Source organism: Electrona antarctica (genome assembly GCF_951216825.1).
Source record: "Electrona antarctica genome assembly, chromosome: 8".
Taxonomy (NCBI): domain Eukaryota; kingdom Metazoa; phylum Chordata; class Actinopteri; order Myctophiformes; family Myctophidae; genus Electrona; species Electrona antarctica.
Genome location: NC_136789.1, coordinates 21996933 through 22023231, shown reverse-complemented (window position 1 = coordinate 22023231; position 26299 = coordinate 21996933). Strand labels below are relative to the sequence as shown.

Below are 26299 nucleotides of genomic sequence, written 5' to 3'. Positions count from 1 at the left end.
TCAGGACTTATTCTTTCCATCTGCTTGATGCCATTGCATTGCGGGAGAGGGGGGAGTGTCGCCGCATAGGTTGGTGCGTTCATTCCATACAAATTGCATTTCCTCATCTCCATAGAGATGCATATAGATGGATATTTACGCCTGTGAACAACTGATGAACCGCGGGCCTTCCAGGCTCACGTTCACATTCATAGCCTTGTACTGCGAGGACGAACCGCTATAGACGAGAGGCAAAGGGTCACATTGAGAACGATTTCATTTCCAGTGTGGTAGGAAGGATGGTTGATTCACTTTTTTCCCTGTTCACTTTTAAAGCAGGAGAGGGTTGGATCATGATCTGCATACATTTCCACGTAGTCTCCATACCTCGGGTAAGTAGTAAAGTAGCCTTGCCGAGCCATGAGGCCCATAGGGCAGGAGCCTATCTCCTGTTTCTGTAGCATGAGGCAGCTTGATGTACAAGTACACCCCCTGGACATGACGCTAGTATGTCGCAGGGACTTACCCAATCCAACCCAATCCAACCCTTGATCCAACCCCAATCCAACCCTTGATGCTGAGTGTCAAGCAGGGAGGCACTGGGTCCCATTTTTAGAGTCTTTGGTATGACCCGGTCGGGGATTGAACCCCAACCTCCCAGGCTCAGGGCGGACACTCTAACCACAAGGCCACTGAGCTGGTCCATACCTCGGGTGCTCCCTGGCCAAAACGACAGGCATGAAACACCTTCTAAATATGCAGCTCAACAGATGAGCGTAAGTGAATACTAGTCCAGCGTTTAGCCCTAGGTGGTACTGGTACGTGAGAGAAAGTGGAAAATATAACTGCTAATTTACAGTCATATTTAAATGTTAAAATAAATACAATTTTTAAAAAAGTGGTCAAATAAATACCATTTAGGCCTAATGATGAAACATTAACAAACTGCGTGAACCTGTGGACCTGTAAAGTTACCAATTAGAAAGCAATACTTGTTTTGAACATATTGAGATCAAACAATCTTGACTTTTGAGGTCAAGATTTCCTACACAAAATATTGTAGTTGGGTAAAGGAGGTACCGACTTGGCTTTAGAAACCAAGGAAAGGATAACAGTCAATGACGCTGCTTCAAAGAGGATGATATAATGGAGCTGTGATCAGATAGCAGAAGGAGTTCATGTGTGCGCATGTGTCTGCACGCTGTAGTTAATCAAATGGAACCTTTCCATTCTCTGTCATTATATTCAAGCAGGAAAACTGGGTCAGATGAAGAAAAAGTAAAAATTGGCGCTTTGTCCCCATCACGCACCACCAGCCTGCATCGGGACTAGAAAACACAAGATAACCCAGCACTATGGGCTGCTATGCAATTCACCACCTGTCGTATCCCTTTTTGGTCACGTCAGTGTAGTCGAAATAAAAATTGTCAAAAGGTGTCACCTTGTGATTGACATTGTGAGTTTGTAGATCAGCTGTTTTCGCTATTTGTCATTAAGGGTCCTACTTCTAACCTATAACCCTAACCTCACAGGAAGCCATGGGTGTTTTTTTAACCCGCAGCAGGGATTAGGTCAGGTGTAACCCGCCACGCAAGTCGGCAGCCACGGGTGATTTTTAACCCGCAGCACGGGTGAGTCTTAAGCGGCCACGCAGGTCTGACTAACGGGATGTCTGACTTATGGGCAGTCCCTCCCTAGCTGTCACTGAGTGGGTTAAGAAAAGTTGCCTAATTTCTTACCTGCTTAATTGTTTCCTTGGTCTAACACTTGTCTGTCGCTTACTTACGTTGTGACGTAAATGCTTGTTCGCCCACTCTGATAAGTGATAACTTACATAGAGAATATTGTTGGTACTTGCCTCCAAATTTCCTCCTTCCCCCTGCGATGTCAAGGCATTCTAAGGACGGGTGGGCTGGCAGGGAACACATTTCTAAGCAGCTCAATTCCACATCATCCCCGCAGCATGACTTTGGATAAATGCCTCTGCTTGATCAGGGGCTTCATCTCACTGAGGAGACAATGGAGCGAGAGCGAGAGAGAGAGAGAGAGAGAGAGAGAGAGAGAGGTGAGTAAGGAGGACAGGAAGGTGGTAGAGAGTAGGGTCACATGACATTTTACTTGACAAATTGTATTGGCCTATTTCTTTCCACTTTTGGAAAATATCAAAATGGAAACGATTAAATGATTAGGGAGAAGGCCAGGGTACACAGGGGAGATCAGTGGATTAGGAGGACAGTGGAAGAGTGGTGGACAAGGAGACAGAAATACGTTCAGTTCAGTTAGGCTCACAAATCTAAACTAATAATTTTAGTAGTGGGGATAAAAAGTGAAGGCAGAAAAGTGAGGACGCAAATTGTGCAAAAAAGTGTATAAATTATACACTTTATTTTTAGCCTCAAATTTGAGGCGCAGAAAAATGCTCATGTATGGAGCCAGAATTGGCGCTGTGAGGTTGGAAGGCGTGCCATTGGCTGAGCATAATGACCGTTACATAGCCTCGGTCCCCATCTGCGAAGAGAAAAGCCTGGTCTCAACCAAGGCAGAGCGCATGTTCGGGTCTCATAAGTCCCGGAAAAGATGCGCTGTGATTGGTCAGTAGTCACTTGAGTGGCAGCGTGACGTAGTGTGCCGTCCACTCTTCCGGCGTACCAGTGTAAATTCTTCCGCCCTCCCGTCAACACACATGGCTCCAACGAACTGCAGCATCTATTTTTTAATATCTATGGCAGGGAGTGTGTCGGCAGAAGTGTCGGGCCGGAATAACATCCGTCAGATGTATTTCCCCCCCGGATACACTTGTTTCATTCACAGAGAATGTAACACTTGTTTCATTCACAGAGAATGTAACACTTGTTTCATTCACGGAGAATGTAAACAGAATTGTAAAGCGTCAACGTCATTTCGCGGTATACTTCCGTCAAAATCCCGCTGCTTTCGCCGATACACTCTAGGGCGTAGGTCTTGCCCAGCGTGCCCATTATATATAAGTGGCAGATAGAGAAATGTCATCAGACATTACGCAACACTCATAATGAGATTTCTCCTCAGTGCCTGGAGACTAAGAATTTTAGGAGTGACAGCAAAGTCGAAGATGGAAATTTACCCTGTACTAGACCTGTGCTCGTCGGCCACCGGCCTACTTGGGAACGATGCAAGTTGGGAACTTATAGTATACCCGTTGTCATAGCACCCGTTTTAACCGTCTGTCCTGTGTCCCTTTTGTGCCCATATAATGGAGATCTCTGTATCTGTCTGTGAAAAGTGGACTGGTTAAGCAATCAAATGGCAGGTGTGGGGTTGCCATGGCAATCAATTGGCTGAGGCAGAGACTGGGAATTGTACGGGTGAGGGGACTTAGGCTCATTAGGTCCACTGGCAGAGCCTGACCACAGCCTTTTGTGGCGGTTCTCCGTGTGGAACGCGTGTGTCAAATTTGAAGTCGGTGGTGCGAACGGTCCTCAAGTTACGTGGATTACAGCCGTACGTACGTACATACATACGTACGTATGTACGTACTACACACACACTGAAATTGAGGACCGAAATTGGCAGTGTTATTAGACAGAAATTGGAAATTGGCCCTGTGATTGGTCGGAAAAAAGTACAATGAATGGCGCCAAAATTCCCGCTGTGATTGGATGGACATTTTACCATGTATGGCACAGAAATTTGAGGACGGACAAATTACCATGTATGGTGCGAAAATTTGCGCTCTGATTGGCTGGAAGATGTGGCATTCTGTGATTGGCTGAGCATCACATACTGCGGGTGCCACAGGGGACACCCGTTATATATAAGTGGCAGATATTCCGTGCTGGAAATTTGAAGGAGTTGGCGCCGAAATGTGCAAGTAGGTTAATGTAAAAATACTTAAGTAGGTTAATTTATCTATACCTACCTTAAGTATTTTTACGGGTATGGACTAGTTCTATTACTCACACTGAAAATAACGCGTTGCATTGTTCAACTCTCTTTTCTCTGATGAGTGCCCAACGGCAACGTGAAGCTTTTTTAATACAAAAAAAAAGGAGAGAAGAGAGGAGAGCCCATGTCAGCTAAGCATCATAAAAATCATCTTGCTGCATCACTGTTACATCTATCACCTGCTTGCTCTTATACTCAATGCTGTTGATGTCTACGGATATTATGTTTTGTACAGCACTTTGGCCAACAAGAGAGGTTTCTAAAATGTGCTTTATAAATAAATTATGAGGATGCGCTTGCTGATGCCTTCAAAATGTCAGTCTGTCTCCTCAATTGTGCACCCCACCTATTTTAAAGTTTAGATCTCTCCTCCACACTTCCTCCATTTCTCTACCATCTCTCACTCCTCCATAGTTTTAAGACTTTCAACAAGTCTTTTTTTAATACTAGATGTGAACCAACACTGCCCCCTAGAGGCAGCTAGAGAAGGGATTTGGTGAGGCCTGTACAATTATTTAGTTTTGTTTTGTATTTTTGAGTGTCTAGAAAACTTGATATGCAAGTCTGGTGTATATTATTATTGTAAATTGGTATAGTGCCACAAGAAGTGTTTAGTACCGCATAGTTGGTGTTTTTGGAAAGGGAGCTAAATTGCACTCCATTGTTTGGTGCTCTCATTTGAGTGGTCTGCTTAGGAAAATGTATTCAGGACATTTTCCTAAGCATGAATGAACCCACCAAAGTGACTGGGGAATAGTTTCATTAGTGTTATTAATCCATGAGCTCATGTGATGATGTTAAGCATGAAATGTGATGACATGAAATATGAAAATGTGTTATTTGCATAGTCGTTACAACTTGGCAAAAATATAGGTTTAGTTTTTGGGGATTCCATTATGATTACACCATCATGCAACTGAACACTGCAATAAACTCAGATTGTTTTTTAATTTTAAATCAGTTCACAAATATGCAGTATATGAGGACAGCACTGTTGCGATTTCGGTTGACCATCTGAATGGTTTCTAGAAGACTCCATCTAAACCAAGGGGTGGTGGGTGAGAATCCGCAGAGTCGCAGGCACGGAGACCATATGCCAACACAAAGTATTACACATTTATTCTACAGTTTATTACACAGAGAGAAATATATACAGTAAGAACAGTGGATCCATGCACGTCCTTAGCAGATTATGGAAAAAAGAACAGAATGAGCAGGAATAATAAGCATGCATCTCATATCATGACATATTGTACATACAGTCAGTCCCTCCGATACAGTCGCGGACAGTCATCATGTCATGGTTATCAAGTTGCTTATGCAGATAAATGTTTTGTCACCGAGTCAGTCATAAATCATCAACAAGCACCGAGGAAAAGGGACAACATATTCAATTAAATGACACTTTCACATCCCTGACTCTTCCGTGTATCACTGCAATATGATGAATCCTAAAACATCCCGTAAATATCTCTGTAATTTGGGTTCTGAATGCTAAACCCGGGGAGCTAATTTGGTGTGTGTGTTTCGATTTCTAAATACTACTCACATGTTTCTAAGCAAAGTAGAGCTATAGTTTATACTGCAGCGGGATCATCAGATCACACACATCAGCAATTCCATCGCTACAGCCCCCCCCCGTCCCCCGTCCCCTCCCCTCCCCCCTCACACACCACACACACACACACACGCTCACTGAACCTCAATCACCTCGACTCATTGATATTCAACATTCAGTGTGGATGGAGAGCCATTACGCAGCACACTCCCCGGCTGCTCTTTCACAGTCTCACACCATCCGACAGCGATGTCCCGCGGGCCCTCGGCTCGCACCCTCAGCGGGGACGCCATTAACATAGGCTGAAGTGTAACCCGCCTCGGTCACAGTCTGAGCAGCATTGGCCAGGTCGCAGTATAAGCATGCATTAAAGGGATATTTCACTTTCAAAACAACGTTTGGTCACTTTATCGTCTACTCAGGCTTATGTGAACACCCCAGGGGACATCATATCCCAGGTCCGTATATATATACGGACCCCAATGTATACTCTGTCTATATAATGGTTGAGTACATACATTACACTGTATTATTTGTTTATGTGAAATGGAAAAAATAGGAACTTAAAGTATATTACGTTACTTTGATAGATCCAAGCCGAACACAATCGATTGAGTGATATAAACGTGGTCTGAAAATGCACGCGGCCCGCCATCTGACCACTTAACGTGGCTGCCATGGTAGGTACTGTACGTGGTCAGATGGGTGGGCCGCTGTCTGCCATGGTAGGAGGTCACATGTGTGGGCCGCTGTCTGCCATGGTAGACGGTCACATGTGTGGGCCGCTGTCTTCCATGGTAGGAGGTCACATGTGTGGGCCGCTGTCTTCCATGGTAGGCGGTCACATGTGTGGGCCACTGCCATGGTCGGCGGTCACATGTGTGGGCCGCTGTCTTCCATGGTAGGCGGTCACATGTGTGGGCCGCTGCCATGGTCGGCGGTCACATGTGTGGGCCGCTGTCTGCCATGGTAGGCGGTCACATGTGTGGGCCGCTGCCATGGTAGGAGGTCACATGTGTGGGCCTCTGCCATGGTAGGAGGTCACATGTGTGGGCCGCTGCCATGGTAGGAGGTCACATGTGTGGGCCTCTGCCATGGTAGGAGGTCACATATGTAGGCCTCTGCCATGGTAGGAGGTCACATGTGTGGGCCACTGCCATGGTAGGAGGTCACATGTGTGGGCCGCTGTCTGCCATGGTAGGAGGTCACATGTGTGGGCCGCTGTCTGTCATGGTAGGAGGTCACATGTGTGGGCCGCTGCCATGGTAGGAGGTCACATGTGTGGGCCGCTGCCATGGTAGGAGGTCACATGTGTGGGCCACTGTCTGCCATGGTAGGTGGTCACATGTGTGGGCCGCTGTCTGCCATGGTAGGAGGTCACATGTGTGGGCCGCTGTCTGCCATGGTAGGCGGTCACATGTGTGGGCCTCTGTCTGCCATGGTAGACGGTCACATGTGTGGGCCACTGTCTGCTATGGTAGGCGGTCACATGTGTGGGCCACTGTCTTCATTGGTAGGCGGTCACATGTGTGGGCCACTGTCTGCTATGGTAGGAGGTCACATGTGTGGGCCGCTGTCTGCCATGGTGGGTGGTCACATGTGTGGGCCACTGTCTGCCATGGTAGGAGGTCACATGTGTGGGCCACTGTCTGCCATGGTAGGAGGTCACATGTGTGGGCCGCTGTCTGCCATGGTAGGAGGTCACATGGGTGGGCCACTGTCTTCCATGGTAGGAGGTCACATGGGTGGGCCGCTGTCTGCTATGGTAGGCGGTCACATGTGTGGGCCGCTGTCTGCCATGGTAAGCGGTCACATGTGTGGGCCGCTGTCTGCCATGGTAAGCGGTCACATGTGTGGGCCGCTGTCTGTTATGGTAGGCGGTCACATGTGTGGGCCGCTGTCTGTTATGGTAGGCGGTCACATGTGTGGGCCGCTGTCTGTTATGGTAGGAGGTCACATGTGTGGGCCGCTGTCTGTTATGGTAGGAGGTCACATGTGTGGGCCGCTGTCTGCCATGGTGGGTGGTCACATGTGTGGGCCGCTGTCTGCCATGGTAGGAGGTCACATGTGTGGGCCGCTGTCTGCCATGGTAGACGGTCACATGTGTGGGCCGCGGATGCCCACACATGTGGGCCGCATTTCCAAGTGAGCTCTGATCCAGTTGCATATTTATAAAAGTGCTGAATTCAGTCAGCACTCGTCTAATCCACAGCAACAAGGGAGCAAGCAGCCGTTCGATGTCTTTGTCAACGAGACGACTAAAGCCCACATTGTTCTCTGTCACTTTGACTTTGGTAACGCTTTTGGCAGGATTCTGTGGCCTTTTCTGCTGAAAGGACTGACTCCAGCACAAATTAATTTGCATGCCAGCTGTTGACGAGACGTCAAGTGGGAGTGGAGTGAATGTTATGCCATTTGATGTACGACGATGAGGTTAAAGAAAGCTTTGATTTCAACAGCAGAATCAATTGTATATCATTGCTGTAGGGCAGAACCTTTGTATCTCCATATTTCTTTTTTATGTTTGTTTTTTTTAATAAAGAAAAAAGAATGCTATCGTACAAGAGTGTTGTGCAAAAGTAGCACAACACTAGCACAACGCTACTTTAGAAAATAATTTGAAAGTGAAAGTGTTTAAGTGTGTGTGGGCTTTCATAAATGTTTAACCAATGAAAAGTATTACTAAGAGCTTGTGACTAAATAATAACATCCATTGGATCCATTGGAACATGTCCTGTGTTGATTGTACTGAAGAAAACGGACGTGTTTATACTATAGTTCTGTTTGTTACTAGCCGTGAAATAGGCTAGAATCCAATAACTCAGGTTCTCAAAGAGACATGGTGTGTGTGAAATGTTACAAAATCAACAAGAAAAATCTGTCTAGACAGCTTGTCATAAAGAGTTGGATCATACACTTCAATGTGGCCACACACACACACACACACACACACACACACACACACACACACACACACACACACACACACACACACACACACACACACACACACACACACACACACACACACACACACACACACACACACACACAATTATATATATAATATATGTGTGTGCGTGCGTGTATACCAGTAAGACGCCTGAGGGAGAGGTCCAGGTAGGGCCGGGCCTTAATTTTCGGGCCTGTTGAGAACTCTAGTTTTCACCGGCTGCCGGACACGGCTGCACTAATAACTTTGGGGCAGGCCCGTTTAGAGTTTAAATGGACAGGTATCAGTCGAAAGGGAGACATCAAAGAGGCAGGATGGATGGGGAAGGATCAACATATGGAATGTCAGAACAGGTCAGCTCCATGAAGATCTAAGGGTTTGAGGTCAGATGTAGAGTTGCTGACCAATATTGATGACATCAGGGATCTCCATATAAAGTATGGGCTTAATATTGATGACATCAGGGATCTCCATATAAAGTATGGGCTTAATATTGATCACATCAGGGATCTCCATATAAAGTATGGGCTTAATATTGATGACATCAGGGATCTCCATACATCCATAGAGTAATAAAAGGATAGAGACAGAACCGGAGCGTTAGCTCCGGTTCCCCCCTCTATTCATTTAGATGGAAGTTGCTCAGTGGCGTTTTGAAGCACCCGGAAGACTGCCGGAGGTACAATTATAACTCAATGGCCCGAGTGAGCGGAAGTTAAGCCCGGGATGACGGACGTTATGCACATGACGTCACCGAACGTCCGTCCACCTCCATGGACGTGCTGCAGTTCCACTTTTCGCCAGTAGGTACTGGCAGCTTCAACGTTGGATAGCCTTACTGGGGGCTTGCATACATCATGACCATATGACCATATATGGTCATGCCTGGGGTGACCAACCAACCGAACAACTGACTGACGGGAAATGCACGATTTCATAGTAAATGCAATAATTGATTCTGAACGTTAAATTTGCTTTTAGTGGCATTAAAAATCACGAAATTTGAGTGAATTGTATTTTCTGCCCATCCCTGACAGATAAGTGCCATGTCTTCTCATAATTTAGCTATTGCCAGCACGATTTAAAACCCAAGCTGTAGGGAATGGCTACACATATATCGGCGTTAACCCACATCAGAGACCGTCATGGCATTACTATTCCATTGGAGTTAACTCCCATCAGAGGCATTCATAGCATTACGATTCCATCCAAATTAACTCTCAACACAGACCGGCAGAGCATTAAGATTCCATTGGAGTTAACTCTCAAAAGAGACCATTAGTGTCATAGCATTACAATTTTATTGAAGTTAACTTACAACAGAGACTGTCATCCCATTAAGATTCCATTCACATGCCCATCCTGGGACTTTTTTGAATTTCAGACAAACATAATTACTCTAGAACTTGGCTTGTAATGTACTCTTTGCTTATGATTTAATAAGAGGAGTAACTCACTTGAATTATCTTGTTCATTCTGCTTACAAATGCATTCCGGGGTTGTTAAAGTGTCTGGTATAATCAAATGAGCACTTAAGACATTCACCAAAAGTTTAAGCCAGGGTACACTTTGTCACTCACATTTAATAGCAGGAGTGATGGTTGTTCCAATGTCTAGACTGAAGACAAAAAGCAATTGACCCTAACCTGCCTGATGAGAGCAGGCTAGCAAATTAAGTGTTCTCTTTTATATCACTTAAAAACACACTTTTATATCTTTTACTACCTTATTACAGTCTGTTTTTGTGTTCTTATTTTTTATGTTCTTTTTATCACCCCTTTTTCACCTCCGTTGGCGAAACAACTGCACATCCCTAAGATGTTGCGCTAAGCTGGGGTCCAGAGACCCCAAGAGGGGTCTCCAGGGGGTCTCCAGCCAAATATGTTAATATAGCATCAAAATCTGTTTAACCACTTTAACCACATTTTAAACTTCGGCTATAAAAAAGCCGATCTACACAACCCGATGTGACACGCTGTGAGATTGTATCATTTTCCAAAATAAAAAAATGTGGTCCCTTTAGGTTTAGGAGACCAGAATTAGGTTGTGAGAAATTAATAAGTGAATGGGTGGGCATAATGAGGGAATTTAGGAGACCAACTCAAGTGGCAGCATGTACAAAAGTATGGCATCAACTGGCCTATAGGCATTAAAGAACAAACAATATAAATGCCACACTGCCATGCCTCATACTCGTATAGCCTACCCTGTTGCCCGACTGTAACATCCTTTCAATCATCAATATTGTGTTTATTTCTATATCGTATGACCGCAGACCGGACGGGGCATCTCTGTACAAGTCGAATGGGGAACTGCGGCGTGTAACTGGGGCACGAAGTACAGTGCACCGAAAGTGACGCCTCCGACTGCTCACTGCTGACAAAGCTGCTGTATTTGGCGTGTGGGGGGTGAGACTGTGTTGGAAAGACACACGCAATAATCTAAAGTACATGGATAACCTGACTGTTTAATTCCAAGGCTTCGTACACACATAAAGGACGAATGTTCTGTGCTCTGCCTGTGTTTGATGGCCGCCTCAATGCTTTTTCAATGGAAGTCACATGGTTTGACCAAACATTTTTGTTTGATGCGGGGGAGGGGGGCAATCAAACACAAGTGTTTGGTCAAACAATGTGACTTCCATTGGAAAAGCATTGAGGCGGCCAGCAAACACAGGCAGAGCACAGAACAGTTGTTCTTTATGTGTGTACGAAGCCCAAGGAGGTCGGATAGTTGCAAGTTAGCCTAACAGCTAGCTCGTCTCTAATGTCCGTTAATAATAATAACAAAACCACCACTGATGCCAAGAGAGACCGATTGCATCCCAGATGTTCTTCTGCTGTCATTACAGTTGTGGCCTCTGCCATCCACTTCAGTTACCGACTAATCAGCCCATAACTGAAGTTACTGGAATTTTTCATCGTTTTAGTCGACAAAATCAACAGGTCAGATCAGACCAACATAGCCATCCATAGAGTCCCGTCACTAGTCTAACTAAACATTATCAATTAATGATCGATTAGCTAATGTAAATGAATGTGTAAATGTCTATGGAAAATGCTGCTGGTACTTTAAGTACCATTAGCTATATTGCTCATTTACATTACTTCTGTGATCAATTAATGATCGATTAGCTAATGTAAATTAATGTGTAAATGTCTATGGAAAATGCTGCTGGTACTTTAAGTACCATTAGCTATATTGCTCATTTACATTACTTCTGTGATATTATATGACATTGACAACTTGGCAAGCAGAGCTACTCTGTAGTTTCCTGCAAACGTGTTTCATTCTTTATTGGTTGGGAGTATACTGTTCTCTCCAGGAAACACAGGTCCTTAAGGGGGACCCCCAGCTAATGATAGCTGGGAACCAAAGGGACCCTTAAGGGTCTGTCATTTCATTTGTACATTCTCAGAGTTAAATTCACAATTAGGATTGTGCTCGGCATTGTCGAGTGTCTATACGAACACAATTGGCCTGCATGTGTTCGGTCAGTTATACTATAAACTATAAACACATTAATAGAGAAATCAACCAAATTTCTTTGGGACACGTGCCTCACAATTCCCATGGCTGTTTTGAGCTGGGTCCATTTCTCTGTGTCTCCCTGTATCCGTGAACAGGTCTGGTAATGTTGCTGTGTTTAGCTGCTGCTAAACACAGATAGTAGCTCTAATTGGCTTGCTTCTCTAGCCAACAAAGTGTAATCTGTTCCCTCTGTAGACCTGCGTGACCCCCAGAGGATTAGGAGCTGACCCCTGCGTACAGCGGGTCACTGGAACGCTGCCTAATGAGAGAGAGAGAGAGCGAGGGTTGGGGGTAATAGAGGACGTACAACCACACACACATACACTCACCCGCTAATGCACAGAAACACAACCAGGCGCAGACACTCGCTTTAATGAATATCAGGCCAGCCGCGCCGTCGGCCTAACTACCAATTATTCTAAGCAAGGTTAACCTCTGTGCTGTGAGCAAATAATCAGCTCCATGGTAATTGGTGAGAATCCCCTGGTTTCTGGGCTCAGGTTCAAGATTAAAGATTTGTATTTGCTGCAAACTCAATTAGGCCACGTGGATTTTTCTGAAGATATACTGTAGGTCTTGCACTTTGACATGTTGTACCATCTACAGTAGGATTCAAACTGATTATAGTTATAACCTATAATAAAATCTATAATAAAATAATAAAATACTCATAATAATAAAATAAAAATAATAATAAAATACTCATTCTCAGCTACTGTAGGTTCTTTTTTTGTTAAGTATATCACAACATGACAGAGACACAGCACATCACAGCCTGAATTTCAATACTCCTTTTCTTTTATTTCTTCATGAAATTACTGGAATAAAATAATTTAATTTGTTTTTAATTCATGAAAAATGTAGCTTTTTTGGGAATGTTTTTTGAAAATGTTTTGAAATAATAATTAAAAACTATACTGTATGCAGGAACCAAAAAGTAAAGGGAGGGACCCATAAAAAATGTGTTGGAACCAGTGGTAGGCCTATAGTGAATTAGTCTTTCGGTTGAGGTTTGGAACACAATGGCTGACACCAGAGTCCACTACAGTGAACGATTTGGTACGCTGCTCGATACCCATGGCACATTAAGGAGCGCAAGCCAGCCCCACTGACTGTCATTGAGACTAATGATGCTGGTCAGTGATCCTTGGTGAGCACCGTTATGGTGCTTATAAATACATAACGCACCACTGAACCTGTTCCCATTGTCTTTGTTAAGCTGCTGTTGCTTAAGTTATCGGAGATGCACCGGACCAGCCTAAACTAGGCTTGAGGGCCGTGCGGTGGAATCCCGTAGTGCGTAGAGGTATACTCTATCATTACTTATACTTACTCCTCTTCGTCCCCTATGGGACATAAGGCTTCAATGAGCGCTCTCCATTTAATCCGATCCCTGGCAGCATGTTGAGCCTCTCCCCAGGACAGGTTCATCTGTGCCAGGTGGTTTTGGGCCTCCCAGGTTTTCTCTTGCCTGGTGGTGTCCATCTTAAGGCCACCTTTGTGATGTGGTCCTGCTCCATTCTCAGCACATGTCCAAGCCATCTCAGGTGTCGGTGTGTAATATCCTTGGTGATATACAACTGTGTGTTGGGTCACGGTGGCACAGTCGGTAGTGCTGTCGCCTCACAGCTAGAAGGTCCTGGGTTCGATTCCCGCTGGGGACGCTGTGGGCACTGGGGGCGTGTTCCCTCCTCCGCGTCATCAGTGCCCATACCCAAGGCGGGATTGGTTGGCGAAAGGGCCTTTCTGTGTGGAGTTTGCATGTTCTCCCCGTGTCCCCTAGGGTAGGTACCCTCACAAAAACATGCCGTAATCCTGGTCTCTAAACTACCTCCCCCTGGCTAGCCGGGGCGCCTGCTGGAGGGGAAAGCAACTGGTCGGAATAACGTCTTCCTTCCACGCGTTACGTCCGGCCGGGGAAACTCTCCCCTGTCAGGTGAAAAGAAGCAGCTTGGACTCCTCATGCATAGAAGGAAGCATGAGGTCAGTCCGCTGCCCCCCCCAGGTTGGCAGAGGAAGTGTAGCGCCCAGGATTACATTAGATAATTGACACTGGGTGAAAAAATGGGTTACAAAATTGTGGGTTAACATTTAAAAACAAAATACAACTGTGTATTTATACTCTGCCCCGTTTGTTCATACCGTTAATTATTGGAGATTTTATTTGGCCATAAGATCTGGCATATTCGACGGAGGCATCGGTTGTGGAACACTTCAATTTTCCTCACGTCTGTTTCAACTACTCGCCAGGTCTCGGAATCGTACAGCAGAACAGACTTGACATTGCTGTTGTATAGGAGCATCTTGGTTTTAAGGCTGTATTGCTTTGATCTCCAGATGGAACGGAGTTAGGAAAAGGCCCCCTGAGCCTTTCCCAGCCTTGCCTTTATGTCCTTTGATACCCCGCTTTCCTTACTGATGATGCTGCCCAGATAGGTGGAATCTTCCACAAACTCAACAATGATGGGTTGTGTGGGGGTGGAGTTGACACATAACACTTGTGTTTTGGAAGTGTTGATACCTAGTCCGACCTGTCTGGCAAAGTTGTTAAGCCTGTCAGTTTTAGCCTGCATGTTGTTGTGGTTGATAGCTCTATCATACCTGTCAGATTGCAACAGTACTTACACCCCCTCCAGAGGATTTCAGTATCTGTCAAGTTTTCCTTCAAGCCTTTTCGAATATAGGAAGCGAATATAGAAAGCGAATTTTTCCCGTTTGCATCCACTGATAAAACGTGTTGATGTTGCTTCTATTGTTGACTAATGACTAGTCTCCCCTCATCCGTTCCGATCTGTTCTGTTCTAGAGCGATAAATTCACCGATCTAACTTCCATGATCAATGCACACTACTCATCGGTAGAGCAAGAGCCTCCAGACAGACAGTGCAGAGGCTTCAAAAACAGCGCTGCTAGGATCCTGAATGAGAGTGCGTAAATGTGTCCACATCACACCCACCCTCCGTTCAGTCCACTGACTCCCCATTGCGTGTTTTTTTTTCTTTTCCAACTGTTCAAAAGTGATATAATGGGAGTTCAATGCTTTCTAATTAGAAACCTCTTCTGCCAGTGTTTCCATACATTTGCGCATTTAATGTTTTCGATATAGCTAACCCTAACCTTCAAAGATCCACCCCTTTCAAGCACAAAAGTGTTTTGCGAAAAATAAAGACTTATTTGCATTTTGAGGTGTTTCCATTCAAAAATGTAAACGCAAAGTCCAAATGTGCTAAAACAGGGCTTGATGTAAACACACTTACTGTACAGACTCTGAAAGGAAGTTCCACAGGTCGAATGGTGCAGTCACACCGAACTTTGATTCTGCCTATTAACCCATTTTGACCTAAAATCAGATTCTAAAAATGTCTTCTACATCCTGACAGTTTTCTATGTCAGTCGTTTTAAAAAAATAGCAGACCTACAAGCTCGTAGCGCGCGATGAGCTTGTAGATCTGCTATTTTTCAATAGCTAAAGCATAACATAATGCTAACACCAAAAGGGGTTCCCGCCCAAAATGGGTGAAGTTCAAAGTGTCCCTGAGCAAGACCACTTGACCCTAACTGCTCCTCGAGCTCAGCTGGGTGAATCTGAAAACCGATGTTCTCCCGCAGGCCAAAAAAATGTAATAAACAAAAAAGTAATTTACTTTGTCAGGAAAACAGCTTGTGGTTTATTTGCACCTTATTTCTTCTTACAGCCAACTTTAAGGACAAATACAGAACTGAACCAGGTATAATCACTGCTAAAACAATTCATCCATGGTTAGCAATAGAGGACTTGAGACAAATTTCAAACAGGATGATTTAGTAGAAATCTACCTTGTTTTTTCTATTTTTTTCTAAATTTCAGAGGCCAATATAGACCTTTTCAGACATGCCAACACAAACCTTCCAAATGTGTCCAAGTTTATATCCTGTCGCAGTGTTTGTGAATATCAGCAGCTGACAGGAAATAGACTTGGACCCAAAGCGGTTCCCTAGCAACACAATTCCACTGACAAGGTCTATAGAGGCCAGCTAATGAGGCTTCTTCACGTGCACGCCGCACATGCAGTGCTTTATGAGCTCAGGTGGTATGTGTGTGTGTGTGTGAGTGAGTGAGTGAGTGAGTGAGTGAGTGAGTGAGTGAGTGAGTGAGTACAGAACAAAACTGTGGTGAGGAGATGAAAGGATTAATTAGGCTTTTTAGGAAGTGGGGGAGGCGAAGAAGGGGAGAACATTTTAAGACATTTGGGGAGCACAAAAACACAGAGAGAGAGAGAGAGAGAGAGAGAGAGAGAGAGTGACTGAGTGAGTGAAGAACTGGAGATTTCCTGCCAGACTGTCTCTCTACTTTATGTAACAACCACATTTGAGCGGTGGGTGCATCCAGCTCATTATGACAGTATAATATGTGTGATATGTGTGAAATCAGCGTGTGTGCAGAATCATAGCACACTGGCGAATGGCGATGCACCTCAGCTTGTCACCCGCCGGCACAGGAGACGAGAAAGTACAGGGAGGAAAAGAAAGAATTGAAAAGAAAAAGAACATTTGCAGTAATATCCAGCCTTAAGCCTTCACACCAGAAATTGTCAGAACGAAATTCATTTGCGGATTCTTAATGCCAACAAACATAATTTACTCCACATGATACCCCATAATTTAGCATTTTGCAACAGAAGATGCACACTGAAATAAATGAAGGAAACATATAGTTATCTATCCCTGCCTCTTGTTGACCACAAAACATGCTGTACATCGTTTTTCTACTAAAAACTAAAAATCTAGCTTCCTGCCCGATGGTTATGCTATTCTCTATTCTCTATTCTCTGCCTTCTCCCTCTCACTAACCACTGCTAAAACCTCTTTCTACCACACCAAAATCCAATCCTGTACTTCTAACCCAAGGAAGCTCTTCTCCACTTTCTCCTCCCTCCTTAAGCCCCCTCCCCCCACTCAACCTTCATCCCTCACTGCTGATGTTTTTGTCAACTACTTTGAGAAGAAGGTTGATGATATCAGAAGCTCCTTCCCCCCCCTCCCCCATAAAGTGGCATCTGACTCAACCAACACTAACCCCAACATACCATGCATGTCCTCCTTCTCTGTTTCCCCAGACGAGGTCCTACAACTAGTGACTTCCACTAGACCTACCACCTGTCCTCTCGACCCTGTCCCGTCTCCAATCTTCCAGACCATCGCACCTGATCTGCTCCCCTTCATCACCTCCATCATCAACACCTCAGTAACCTCAGGCTGCGTCCCATCTGCCCTCAAGTCAGCCAGAGTAACACCACTCCTCAAGAAACCAACCCTTGACCCCTCAGATGTCAAGAACTACAGACCGGTATCACTCCTTTCATTTCTGTCTAAAAGCATTGAACGTGTTGTATCCAACCAGCTCTCTCTCTCCATCTCTCACAGAACAACCTGCTGGATCCCAACCAGTCCGGATTCAAAAAGGCCCACTCCATGGAAACTGCCCTGCTGGCAGTCACAGAAGCACTACATGCTGCCCAGGCTGCTTCCCACTCTGCAGTCCTGATTCTCCTAGACCTATCAGCAGCATTTGACACAGTGAACCACCAGCTGCTCCTAGACACCCTAGCGGATCTAGGCATCGGCGGGACAGCACTAAAGTGGTTCTCTTCCTATCTCACCGACCGGACCTACCAGGTCTCCTGGAAAGGTCTGCTATCATCCCCCCGAACCCTCCGAACTGGGGTCCCACAGGGATCTGTACTTGGTCCCCTCCTTTTCTCACTGTACACTAAATCCCTTGGCACTATCATCTCTGCTCACAATATATCCTATCACTGCTATGCCGATGACACACAACTGTTTCTATCCTTCCCCCCCTCTGCCACCCAGGTGGAAGAGCGCATCACTGCATGCCTGGCTGACATCTCACAGTGGATGTCCTCCAACCACCTCAAGCTGAACCCAGACAAGACTGAGCTTCTCTTCTTCCCAGCTAAGTCCTGCCCTATGCGGGAGCTAACTATTTCCGTAGACAACGCCCTGGTAACGTCTGTCCCAACAGCCAGGAACCTTGGTGTAGTCCTGGACAGTCAGCTCTCGTTCAAAACTCACATCACAGCTGTCACTCGATCCTGTAGGTTCACACTCTATAACATACGACGAATTAGACCGTTCCTCACCCAGGAATCAGCCCAGCTCCTAATCCAGACAACAGTCTTGTCAAAACTTGACTATTGTAACTCCCTCCTCACTGGCCTACCGGCATGTGCACTTAAGCCTCTCCAACTGATCCAAAATGCCGCAGCTCGCTTGGTCTTCAACCAGCCAAAATTCTCACATGTCTCTCCCCTGCTCCGCTCCCTGCACTGGCTCCCGGTCGCTGCCCGCACAGAATACAAAACTCTGATGCTGGCATTTAAAGCAACCAAAGGTATGGCTCCCCCATATCTTGCAAGCATGCTTGAACCCTACAAACCCTCCCGAGCACTCAGATCAGCCAACGCAGGGAAGCTGGAAGTACCCTCACTAAAAACGCCGGGACAACGCTCCACACATCCCAAACTCTTCTCCCTTCTGGCCCCAAAACTGTGGAACGCACTTCCCGTTGCAATCAGAACTGCAGCATCACTCCCGATCTTCCGCCGTAGTTTGAAAACCCACCTTTTCAGACTCCACCATGGCCCATAGCACTTACCCTACCCCCTTTGACAGCACTTTTTTAGACTTGGATAGCATTTGAAACAGACTTATAGCATGTCATGTAGACAGCACAATAACAGTACAGCATAGTATAATATATATGTATAGCTTATATGTATAGTGTCATTATATATAGATATGTTCTAGTTACGTTCTTAGCTTACGCATGTTTCTTGATAAATGCTGTTATATATGTGATGTATTCCCATGCTTTTTGTTCTTGCTTAATGTAAATCGCTCTGGATTAAGAGCGTCTGCTAAATGCCTAAATTGTAAATTGTAAATTGTTCGTGCCACTTCCCAAGTCAACACTGCCAATTAAGTATTGTTCCTATTGGTTAAATTGTGCAAATCCACGTGTCAAAGTTCACACGTTTTAACTCTATATGCAATTTTCATGGTCACCAGAGGCTAATCCACTGAAGCCAATCCGCCAAGCGTTCAATATTTCAAATTGAAAGGTCATTTTAAGGAGTAGTGTAGAGATACGACATATACAACATAAAAACACATTAGCACACATTAGCTATGTTTTCACTGTCACCAGCAGGTAACCGAGGTGTTATTTCCTGGGGGAAGAGTTTCCATTTAAAGAATGCAGGGAAAGAGAGTTGGAGAGTGGAAAATAGAAAAAGTGAGAGATGGGGACATTGAGAAAATGCATCGGAGAATTGGTTTGATTACAGGTGGAGAGCAAAGAGGAGATAGGAATTGTGTGTGCGCGTGTGTGTGTGTGTGTGTGTGTGTGTGTGTGTGTGTGTGTGTGTGTGTGTGTGTGTGTGTGTGTGTGTGTGTGTGTGTGTGTGTGTGTGTGTGTGTGTGTGTGTGTATGCGTGCGTAAGAGCGACAGAGAGGGGGTGATTGAAGGAGAAAAGAGAATATTGAAATCAATTCTTCAGGTTGATTAAGTGTCTGAAAATGAACTGTAGCAGCTCTGAGATACAGGCTCAGATAAATGAACTGTAGCAGCTCTGAGATACAGGCTCAGATTCTTCTTCTTCTTTCGTGTATCATCCTCAAATGTCCAACTCAGTATCGAGTAGCCACGCCCTTGTCTCTGGTCCCACGTGGAAGAGGCCGGCCTCCGAAGGAGGTCTGTACAGGGGGCAGGTGTTAATGATGTGCTCGGCAGATTGCTCAGGCTCGCCGCACTCGCATCCTGCACTGTCCGCCAAGCCCCACCTCTTCATTGCTGATTTGAAGCAGCCGACTCCAGTGCGCAGGCAGTTCAGTAGGGTCCACTGCTGGCGTGGTAGGTCCTCTCCTTCAACACCATCACCCGGGTCAAGGATGTAGTGGTGCATACGGGAGGGCCCAGCAGACTCCCACTCCTGTTTCCAAGATGCCGCCAGCCATGCACTGGTGGATGAGTCCTCCGGGATGGAACACAACATGTCTTGTGCCGCCTTGTTGTAAGGGTGGCGGGACTTGAGTCTGTTTGGAGGCTCCATTTCCACTGTGGTGTCGTGTTTTTTGGCTTTCCTTGCTAGGTTGATGGAGGCCGGACGGGGCAATTCCTGCAAGAACTGGCAGGTTCAGGAGACAGGAGTGGGCTTCAGGCAGCCAGTTATGGTTCGGAGAGAGTTATTAATTACTGTGTCCACCTTTTGGACATGTGGGCTCCTACACCAGACTGGGGCACAGTATTCAGCTGCAGAGAAGACCAGGGCTTGGGTGGAAATCCGCAATGTGTTGGCGGAAGCTCCCCAGGTCGTACCAGCGAGGCGACGGATAAGTGAGACCCTTGATGTGACCTTTGCCCTCACGTCTTCAAGGTGTTGTTTGAATGACAGAATTCTGTCCAAGCGCACCCCGAGGTATTTTGGGGCTTGTTGGAACTCAAGGCGCTTGCTGTCAACAAACACATTGATTTCCCTCTTAGCCTCCCTGTTGTTGAGGTGGTATGCCGCCGACACTGTCTTGCCTGTGCTGAGCTGCAGGCGCCACCTAAGGAGGTAGGAAGCCAAGATGTCCATGTCCTGGTTGAGACCATCTTCCATTGCCTTCCAGGTCGGTCGTCGTAGCATGATGGCCAGGTCATCTGCGTACCCATACTTCCTTGATGTTATCTCTGGAAGGTTGTAGATGTATATATTGAACAACATCGGGGAAAGGACAGAGCCCTGGGGGACACCGTTCCTCAATCTTCTCAGCCTGCTTTGCTGACCATCGCTGGTCCGCAGGATGAAGCTGCGGTTTGACAGCATCTCCATGATGAAGTTCACCATATGGCGATCTGGAATTGTCCTCAGAAGCTTGAGATGGAGTCCGCTGTGCCAGACTGTGTCATACGCGGCTGTCAGGTCGAGTAGCACCACCCCAGCTTTCTCGTTGGCCTGGAAGCTGTCCTCGATGTCCTGCGTGAGAAGTGTGACCTGGTCCACAGTTGACCTGCCCCGACGGAAACCAGCCTGTTCCCTCGGGAGCTGTGGGTGCACCACCGGTTCAATGCGGCTGTAGAGTCTATTGTTCCGTCGTTATCGCACGTCTAATGGTTAGACGCGTGACAACAACAACAACGACGCAACAATAGGAAGCCTGCAGCCCAGTAGCTATAATATTGCTTTCGGGGGAGGGTTAGTGTTATTTTCGGTCAAATCAGGCGGCACACCTGGACACATCAAACGGCACAGTAAAGTGCCGCGGCACACAGGTTGGGAAACACTGATCTACACAACGTCAATAAATGGGCTAAAAGCTGGTATAATGAAGAAAAAAAAGAAGAAACGTTGTTGTTGTAGGTTGAAATAAAAAGGATCCTCTCCAGTATCTTAAATGGGACGCAGAGCAGTGAGATGGGTCTGTAGGCCTTGGGGTCTTCTGCAAGTTTGTTAGGCTTCAGCAGGGCTATGACAGAAGAGCGACGCCAGGTCTTTGGGAGCTTGGACCTCCGGAAACACGACGAGAAGAATGCACAGAGCCAGGCAGATGTAGTTGCACTTTGGTGGATCACAAACTCCGGGTGGATGTTATCGTGTCCTGGTGACTTGCCTTGCTTCATCTTGCTGATGGCCTCTCTAAGCTCAGCTGTTGAGAAGTCTCCTGAAAGGTTGGCATTGGCACTAGCCGCCCTGGAGAGGGAAGAAACCTCTCGCGATGTCTGGCGGGCGAAGTTCTTGTCTGCTCCAGGGAACCGGACGTTCTTGAGGAGCTGGGACGCGATGGCATCTGCTGTCACCGGACATGTGGGAGGTGATGTTTTTCTACCAGTCAGCTGGTTAATGGTCTGCCACGCTTTGCGGCTAGAATGGGTGAAATCGACTGACTCGACGGTTTCAGTCCATCTGGCTTTACGGGTGGCGTCCAGCTTTTGTAAAAGTGCCGATGCCGTCACATCCACCTCTTCCCTCGAGCTAGCTTGTTGGTGGTCACGCAAGAGGTGGCAGCATTCTTCATCCCATCCTGGGATATAGCTCTCGTTGAAGACTCGTGGGATGGTTTTCTTTGCTGCCCTCAGGAGGACGTTGCAATAGGCAGTGTACGCACCATCCACATCAGGAGAGTCTGGGTCCGGGAGGCCGACTGTTCGTTTTTTTGTCTCTGCTGTGAATGCCTGCCAGTTGGCCTTCCTAAAGTTCCATCTCCTGACCGGCTTACCCGCTACTGGCTGCACCAGTGAAGGGACCTGGATGACGGACGGTCGGTGGTGCGATCGGGGGAACCGGTCAAGGACGCGTCTCTCTGGTGTGGGGTCAGCACTGCGACACATGGCGAAGGCCAGGTCGGGGTTGGTGTAGGTGTTCCATCTGGAAGAATGGAAGCTTGGGTGTTCTTTAGGGTCATAGAGGAGCAAGGCATCTGCGTTTGAGGCCCATTCGCTTAGCGCCTCCCCATCTGCAGATGTGTGGCTGTATCCCCAATCAGTATGCTGGCAGTTGAAATCCCCAGCATAGATGGCGGGTGCCAGGACCAGCGGGAGTGCAGATGCAGTCAACGGAGATGGTGGAGGTTTATATATGTTGACCACCGATGTTTCCTGGATTTTGGTTACCAGCCACTCGACACTGGAGTCAAGCGGGGACTGGCCACCATCTGTCCAGCTGATGTCAGCCCTCACAAAGGTTGCCAGACCATGCCGTCTGCTGAAGATGGAACCAGATAGATGGAATCCGGGCATCCTGAGCTTTTCCTCATCCGTACAATGGGTCTCCTGGAGCAGGACAACAGCTACTTTATTGGACTCGGCCAGATTGTGTACGACCTCCAATTTGGCTGGGGTAAGGCCCTCAATGTTGAGTTGGAGCACTGAAAGACCTTGGTGCTCGACAGTCGGGATGGACGCCCGTCCTGGTGTGGACCTGCGCCCCCCCAGCCTCTTACGCCTCGGTCTTCCAGCTGGGTGATTGGTTGGCGACATTAGTTTCACAAGCTGGTCTTGCACCATTTCTTGTTACTTGCAGAGGAGGCCACGTGGAGGCTGTCGTCTTCTCCTCCCGCTCCGCTCAGATAAATGAACTGTAGCAGCTCTGAGATACAGGCTCAGATAAATGAACTGTAGCAGCTCTGAGATACAGGCTCAGATAAATGAACTGTAGCAGCTCTGAGATACAGGCTCAGATAAATGAACTGTAGCAGCTCTGAGATACAGGCTCAGATAAATGAACTGTAGCAGCTCTGAGATACAGGCTCAGATTTAATAAAATACAAAGCGCTAAGGCTCTTCTTGGAACCTGAATACCGCTACTTCACATTATTTCAACAAACCAGTTTTAAATCATTACATCTGTAACCTTACACTACAATCACAATTAATCCAAACATCCAACAACAGAACAAACTAGAAAAAGTGCCCTTCTGGGCACAGGTCTCCACCAGGAGGATAGGAGTGTGTGTGTGATGTTTGGCAAAATGTTTAGGAGCAATATAAACGTGTCTGTGTGTGTGTGTGTGTGTGTGTGTGTGTGTGTGTATGTGTGTGTGTGTGTGTGTGAGAGAGATGCGGCTTGGCCTGTTGTAGCGCCACCATGAGGCTGATTTGAAAACTGGCATTTCTTCCAAAGCCTAGTGGGAATATGCATGCACAGTTTCACCACAATCGGACGCTGCGTTTAGTAGTTGTGGCGATTTGTACAAAGCGGGCTACTCCTGAAAAGTTTAGAAGCCAATCGTAGCCAATGAGGGTGGATTATGAGAAATCAAACAAACCCGTCTTGACTATGGAGAGCATGGCTCTAGAGAGACGGTGTAACAATTTGCGTGATGTTTGGACAAAATCTGTAGGTGTACTGTCCAAAAACTTGTTTTGCACAAAGCAGCCTCCTGGTGGCGCTATAAAAGGCCGTTCTGGAATTTTTGGGGCAGAGGTTCATTGTTGGCATCCAGGGAGTGTGTGTGCAAAATTTGGCATCGACCGGGTTAACGGTGCCGGAGATTAGCTGATCACAGACGGGCGGACGGACACACGGACACACGGACGGACGGACGGAGTGCAAAACATACTCTCTCCCCATGCCTTCGGCCTGGTGGAGACAACCAGACATCTATATAACAGCTTAATCTTTAGCTATTGATTGTTTGTTTGTTTGTTATTCAGGGTGAGCGACAAAATAGCAGCCAGGAGAATGAGACTTGCAGGACACTGTCAAAGACACCAGGAGCTGCCAGCCATGGTGCTGTGGGAACCAACACATGGGCACCGGTCACGAGGACGTCCCATGCTAACATATGTGAATGTACTCAAGAAAGATGCAGGAGCGCAAAGCACCAACGAGCTGGCCGGATGTATGGAAAACCGGGATGACTGGAAGCGACGATGGAAGGCTCGTCTGAGGACGACCTAGAGAGATGTGTGCAGTTCATTACAATATTGGTCGGTGGCTATATTGGCTGTTTGCATGCATGTCATATGCTGCACCTGGGTTTTAAAGAGGAGGCCACCAAGGGACGCCAGAAGGGCCAACTGGAAAGAAGATGGAAAAGAGGGGGGGAATAATATTTAAAATATACTGTATACTGTATGTTTAGTTTCTATTCATGAGGCTATGGAGTCCTCTGCACGGAACAATTTTGGAGCTTCTGGGTTTGGGTGATCTATGCCGGTGGTTCTCAAATAGAGATGGTCTGTACACCGTTCAGTATATCTGACGAAGGCCACATATAACATTGTTTTTGACCGCTTGATAGGAATACGGTAATTTATTTTGGGAGCATTCAAAATGGTGTGCAGACCTTCTCATTCTCCTCAGTTTATTGTATTTGTTCGAGCACCTGTTTAATTGTTTGGATGTGTGTGCACCTCCTGACCAATAAAAACGATGGTACTTAATTTAATACCAGTAAAGATTAACCTGTATTTGTGCATGCTTGTTTTTATGCTAAATCAATGTTGAAGTAGCCCGTCTGTGTTTGTAGAGTGCAGACTGCCTTTTAGTCCTCATATGTTTCTGCCTCCCAAACACAGAGGTGTATTCTAATGAGAAGGCAGCAAGCTGTTGTGTACTCAGCTAAAATGCATTCGATTTAGCACTTGCAAAACGTTGGCATGAGTACGTTATGAGGAAAGGAAGAGATGGATGGATGGATGGATGGATGGAGAGGAAGTGAAGGGTGCGGAAAACTCCATATATCAGTCAATCAATTTAAGGTTATGGACTGTGGAGTTTCATCACTCAACAGACACACGTCAGTCTCTTTCACAGTTTCACATGTATGGCTGACTCCATCTCCGCCTGACACCTGCCGTAACAGACCCTAATGTGAGAGGATGGAAGCACGTTAAGACTCGCATCCCCGGGCACGGTGTCCATTTTTGCTTAGTACAAGAACACAAGTCTGTGTGGACCCGGACAAACAATCCTACACACACACACACACACACGTGCGTGCGTGCGTGCGTGCGTGCGTGCAACCTATTGTGTGCCTGTGTGAAACTAAATCTCCCTATCACATTTTTCTGATGAGTATGCTAAAGTCCTGCTGCAACTACCACAGAGAAAATTGCATTGGAACAATGCATTGTGAGCTTGTAGATCTGCTATTTTCAAAAGATTATTATACATTTGAAAGCTTAAAAGTGACATTCTGCACACTTTGTACTTTTACTTCTGAAGCCAATGCCTTTGTACTTTTATCAAGACTTTTGCTTGTAACAGAGTATTTCTATATTGCAGTAATACTTATAAGTTATAGTATACTATAGTAATATAACAGTATTTTCCACCACTGGTGATTACAAAGTGTTTTTCCGAGATGCTTTGTAAACCTCTGCAGTAGTGCGAGTGAGACAAGAAGCGCTGAGTCGTGTTGCCATGTCTTGGTATCACAGGCCATCACACAGGCATTGTCACTTTATGCATACATACTGTACATCAGTGGTTCCCAGAGTGGGGTCCGGGGACCCCCAGGGTTCCTTGAGGGAGTTCCAGGGGGTCCCCAGCTAAATGATAGTTTTGAACCAAATGGACCCTTATGGGTCTGTAACCCTGAGAGTGTACAAATGGAACCAAACGGGTCCGTTTGGTTCCATTTGTACACTCTCAGGGTTAAATTAACATTGATTTTACAATTTAAATTGGGGGTCCCAGAGCTTGAAATGCCATTAAATCGGGGACTGTAGCCTAATTCAGGTCAAACCGCGGGCGCCCTTGAAATGAAAATGGTTGAAAATCACTGCTAGAGCTGTAAAAATCTACTCTTATGGGGGTCCTTGGCATTATATTTTCATGTGGGGGTCCACGCACGGGCTAATTAGTGTCA

The 26299-nt window shown here is 46.3% G+C and overlaps 1 long non-coding RNA gene across 1 annotated transcript in view; it reads right to left on the bottom strand.

Annotated features, from left to right (window-relative positions):
• Positions 1-26299, bottom strand: part of LOC306927513 — a 114357-nt gene that overhangs the window by 19985 nt on the left and 68073 nt on the right. The window contains exon 2 of the long non-coding RNA XR_013790532.1: positions 1838-1987. This is a non-coding gene — a long non-coding RNA (uncharacterized lncRNA). The remainder of the gene's footprint in view (positions 1-1837; positions 1988-26299) is intronic.